The following is a 6000-nucleotide window of genomic DNA, read 5'->3' on the forward strand; positions in this document are numbered from 1 at the left end:
CTAAAAAAATGACATGTTTTTGAGGGGGTGACCTGAAACTTTTGATCGGGAGTGTATATTCTGATTTTTTTTCGTGGTGGAAAATGTTTTTCGTTTTTGCAGAACCATTTTTTAACAAAATTTCGAAAAAAAAATGATTTTTGCAAAAATGGAAAACATTTTCCACCACGAAACAAAATCAGAATTTACCTTGATCCATACTCTACATGTGTGCGAAAACCGATTTTAAAAATATTGCTTCGTTATTTAATAATAAAAAAAAAACAAAAATCAAAAAATGAGGAAATGCTTCCAGTTTTCCTTAAGGAAGCGTTCAGCATTTAAGTTCCAGACTTCGGATACAAAATTTCTGTTTTCTCATAAAATAGAACTTAAGGGCATCCAAATTCAATGGAAAACATATGAAATGAATAAACCTAAGCGTTTACTAGATATTTTTCTACTACCGTGGCATTAAACATGAAAAACAAATGAAAACAAAAATTTCAGTACTAACCGTTCAACAATTGGTGAGATGCCGCATGATTTTTGGAATTTCAATACTTTACAGTCGTTTCCGTTTCTGAAACCATATAAGTTTATAACAAAAACCACTAAAGAAGAAAAATGGGGGAATCGGCATAAAAACAATATGTTAGAGATCCGTGTGGTCTTTAAAACCATTTGCTTTTGATTCTTAGCACTTTTTTACATTAAAATGCATATCGTCGTAAATAAAACTCGTGGTTTTCGTTTTATCATCTTATCATTTGGAGGATGTGTTTCAAATCGGAGACCATACATTCCTCAACGGTTCCGGGTCATTTGACCGAACTTTTCTGAAGGCGGTATTTTTGTAGGTGTTCTGGTTTTAGAGATATCGAGGTGAGTCAGGGTGATGCAATATATTTGCAATACTTTTTGTGAGTCTGCACTTATGACGGATAGTGTAAGTGCATAATTGCCAGACCACACAAAAAGGAATACAGGTACTCTTCGATATAACGTACAAAAACAGGTTCTCTTTGTACGTTATATCGAAGCAGAGATAAAAATAATATTTTTTATGCTAATGTTGATGTATTTTACGTGGAATCAATCCCAAATAATGATTTCGATGAAATTCATGGGCCCATATAGCCGAGGCGGTAAACGCACGGGTATTCAGCATGACCATGCTGAGGGTGACGGGTTCGATTCCCGGTCGGTCCAGGATCTTTTCGTAAAGGAAATTTCCTTGACTTCCTTGGGCATAGAGTATCTTCGTGCCTGCCACACGATATACGCATGCAAAATGGTCATTGGCAGAGGAAGCTCTCAGTTAATAACTGTGGAAGTGCTCATAGAACACTAAGCTGAGAAGCAGGCTTTGTCCCAATGAGGACGTTACGCCAAGAAGAGAGAGAGAGAGAGAAATTCACAAAACCAACAATGAAAAACATGAGTTTTCACGAAAAACTTATTTCGTTTTTTTGTGTTTCGATATAACTTACACTGATTTTTTTCCCCAAATTGGGCTAATTTTGGGAAGCAAGGCTAATGCTGCAACATAGCATTGATTTGAGTGATTTCGTAGAGTATCTGAGGGTTATTACAGGGAAAAATAAAAATGTTCAATGTTGCACGTTATATCGAAGCAAAATGTACGTTATATCGAATTCGCTATATCGAGGGTACGCTATATCGAGGGTACGTTATATCGAAGAATACCTGTATGTACACATTCACAAATCGGCTCCCACTCTCTTCTGGATGTTAAATGTCTATAATTTAGTTCACTTGTAGACCAAGCTAGATTGCCATGCAAGAGTTACTGCTAATTTTATGATTTTATAGGCAATAGAACAGCACGGAGACAAATTTCGTTTGTTTGAAACAAAAATATTCATGTTTATTCGGTAAACTGATAAAATATTTAAAACTAAAATAATAATTTTTAAAACTAACTCAATTACATATTGATTACTACCGTACCCATTGAAGAGCCCCCCGTTCCGCCGTCGAGAACATAAACAAAACTCTCAAGTTCCAGCTGCAGCACCAAACAAGATTTCCTCTTGCAAAAAAGTCAAGTTTCACCAAAAGTTTCCACAAAATCCCATTGATATGCTATCTACATGATGTTGGCATTGAAAGTGCCACGCGGGAAGTGGGTTTTCCTAGAGAAGGAAATGGCTTTGAAAATTTAATTAAAAAACAAATATTTCCGTAGGGCCGACCCGCCTCAAAAAAACATTTTTTTTTTACATTTGTTTCTAACATAACCTGTCAGAAGATGCATGTTTGTTTCAAAAATGGATTGAATTTACTTCAAATGTGACGTTCGATTTGCTGCAAACAGTTTTATTTTTGTTGCCAGAACAAATTGACAATTTGTTTGAGTTTACCTGAAATATTTTTGATTTTACCATGCTTTTTTCTGCGTGAGATTATGTAATTAAGTAACTCTTACCTATCTTAGTGCTGAGTGGTTTTTGCGTGTTTTGATTTAAAACATCAGAGGGTACAAATAAGGCTACCACTTGAACACCTACACCTTCGTAAATTTTCTGCCTGTTTTTGCCAGTGTGCAAAGTAATTTATCCTGACTGATATGCAGCGTGATTCGAAACGTCGTTCGTCTGATTTGTGCCGTTGAAGTTTCACCATAATTCGGCCCTCTAATGCTCATCCTAGATCCATAGATACGCGTATTTCGAGTATTTCTTGTAGTCTTCCTCGGTGTATCCCACTTGTGGATAACTGATACTGAAGAAGACTAGAGGTTGTAATTGAAATGCGCGTATTTGTCAAAAGAAAAGCATTGCAGGGTGGATTTAAAAGGTACAAAACTGATTACATTCAGACGCAGTAAAGTGATCATTGTACTGTTTAGTGAATCCCCTTATCATCAGTTTCGATACCAACAAATCCTGCCTATGCTTTAAAGAAGGAAACATTTTTATTTTTAATGATCAAATTAGCGATCCCATTGCCTAAATGTTCTTTATCAATAAGTTTAGCAAGAACAACCTACACTGTATTTTTTTTTTGTGGTATTCAACAAACTTTGCTGATTTTTTTTTGTGCTGATTGCATTTAGCAATACAAACTACTGAGTATCAGCAATTATTTTTCTAATTGCTCAACCATCCAGCAATTTTGATAGTTTATCAGCAATGTTATGCTGAAATTCAGTAATTTCTTTTGCAGATTTTTTCTTTTGTGCTGAAAGCATTTCAAAAAATTTAGAGTGTAGAGTGTTTAGAAAAGGCAATTTTTTTGTACAAATTTTAGCAATTACTTTGAGCGCATCGTTGGTAACCCAGAATTTGACCGCATCACTGAATTCTTTTGACTTTAATTTGGCCAAACATCGTTTGGCCAAAATACTCATTTGGCCTGATGGCATTCGTGCAAATGGCGTTTGGTCAAATGACCGGACACCTCCTTAATAACACTTTGTGAATGTTTTATGTGATTGTACATCTATAACTTTGCCCTTATGCAAGCAATGATGTAATATTAAATATATCACATTTCTTAGCTACATATCATGTGCAGAATGGTATTCGCGGAAATGCTTACGTTACCAATTAGGGTAATTATTCTCTTCGTTGTGGTAGTTCCTATTGTTGCGATAATGGCATTTGAGCACTTTTTGGATTAAAGGCATATTTAATAGATGTATTATGTATAAATTATGAGATTGCACTTTTTGTGTGCTTTAGATTTGCCCAAAAATCTATTTAAAAAAATATTTTCCTTAACATTTCTGCTGCTGTGTTCCTATTGTTGCGGTATCCCATATGATTTCAATGGGAACCGAAATTAAATTTTACCTCCATAATAGGAACAGTGTGCCTAATGTTGTGGCAAGCGATTTTTGATCGAAAACAGAGAGAAACTATAGTTTTCATATTTTTCCCAGCAATTTTGGATAGAAAACTACCGACTAACGTTTTGAAAACCTTCATTAGATGGTACGATCATATTTTTTTTATTTAATTTACCTTATTACCACAACGATCGGCACACTTACCCTAATTCAGGAAAAGACGCGTCGTGGTTTTGCTTCTTTTTACTTGATTCTTGTCGGAGAATAACATTGCGGTGTTTCTCAAGCGCAGATTGGGATTTGTATTGCATTTATCGTATAATCTCTACAAAATCATGGCAAATGGTTATTGGAACTTCCAATAATCATTTGCCAAGATTTTGTAGAGATTATGTGATAAATGTACTACAAATCCCAGGGTTGGCCAAAATACGTCCACTACCCTACTTGCCATGCACACACTACACTTGGGGCGGCGTTAAGTGCTGACAAAGAGGCATTCTGGTACCGTTAATGAATTCAACCAGGATCTAATTTCTACTGAAATATTTATGCCGCAACGTATAAACAAATATTTTTGTTGCTCCTTTATTATGAACATTTTAACTCACATTTGGTTCTATTACTCTCAACTGCTACTCTATTATATGTCTAGTCTAGTATAGTAGTCTAGTATACACATACACAGCCATTCATTGAAAGAATCCTGGAAAATGATGGAATCGACTACTTCTATCATTTTTCTTGTCATTATTAATGTTTGTAGTGCATCAGAAATACATTACAAGCATTAAAGCGGCCAGGCCTACTGTGCAGCGTTTTGATTTTATCATATAACTAATGAGTGGGGACATCTGGTACCAACCGCTCAGTTTTATAGAAAGCAATATACGAGAAAATCGGTGGAGGTGACGATGCTAAGAAGGTTAATGTCACCCCTTGGTCCTGGGTCCTTGGTTTCCTGGGATGGAACACAGGTATTTGATCTGTGTCCTGGCCCTTATGCCTAGGCTCAAGCGCCTTTGCTCGCTCTCTGAAATGAAAATTAATGAAATGTGGTGTAATCAAACATTACTAGTTTATAGGCGCCCCAACAATAGCAAGAGAGAAAACATAGCCAGAAACGATCTCACCAGTGTATCTGGAACCTGCGGTGCCTATTATCCTCAACACCATTAAACGGTTTTCTTCAGCCTACAGCAGTTAGATGCCTTGGAATCCCGGATTCCTGGCGTTGTGCATCTCGATCACTCCATCGACCTGAGCTTGTTTTACATCTGGGTAACTCTCGCTGAGACCGTCCCACTATTTACACCATGTCTTCAAAAATGTTTAAGGTGGCGATTTTCTGAAAGTCCTCCCCAAAAAAGTAAGGAAAATGCATTTGGTTAATCAAATTGGTGGACCCCCCGTTAGTTAGAGCCACAAGCATTTTGGCGGACCCCTCGATTTTTGTCAATTGTTGGTTCATTTAAACCGTTATAACTCGAAAGTTTCGCCAGAAACCACCTAAAAACTATAGGTTGTTGAAAAGAGAGAAGATAGGGCTACTATTTACAGTTATAAAAAGTTGGGTCGGCCATATTGATTTTGGCCGCCATCTTGGATTTTTATACCAAAACTGTGTTTTCACCATGTTGGCAACCACCGATTTTCAAAATTTTTGCGTCAATCGAAAGCGGGGACATTTTTACACAACATATCAAAAATTTAGAGATGTATCTTTTTCCTATCAAAAGTTATCTGCACTTTTGTGAATCATGCCACTTTTGCGCTCTGGGCCTGGTGCCGATGGTGTACATAAATGCAGCGTTATTTCACAGTGTTTACGAACATTTATTCTGAATCTGAATCCACTAATGAAAAGTTGAAAGTTTCAGCTTTTCAAAACACCAAAAAAATTTAAAAAGCAATGCCCGCATCGTTGAGAAACAGTTAAAAATGAGAACGATCCTCCGATTTGCCCTAATTTTGCTGCAGGTACGTTTGTGTATACAAGCAGGCGCCAACTTTGATGCTGTTGCGTGTCATTGCCGGTGCGTATGGAAATGTATGGAGAAAACGTGTCATGATTTACAAAAGTGCAGATAACTTTTGATAGGAAAAAGATACATCTCTAAATTTTTGATATGTTGTGTAAAAATGTCCCCGCTTTCGATTGACGCAAAAATTTTGAAAATCGGTGGTTGCCAACATGGTGAAAA

The sequence above is a fragment of the Aedes albopictus genome, chromosome 2 (genome assembly GCF_035046485.1).
Source record: "Aedes albopictus strain Foshan chromosome 2, AalbF5, whole genome shotgun sequence".
NCBI classification, from domain to species: domain Eukaryota; kingdom Metazoa; phylum Arthropoda; class Insecta; order Diptera; family Culicidae; genus Aedes; species Aedes albopictus.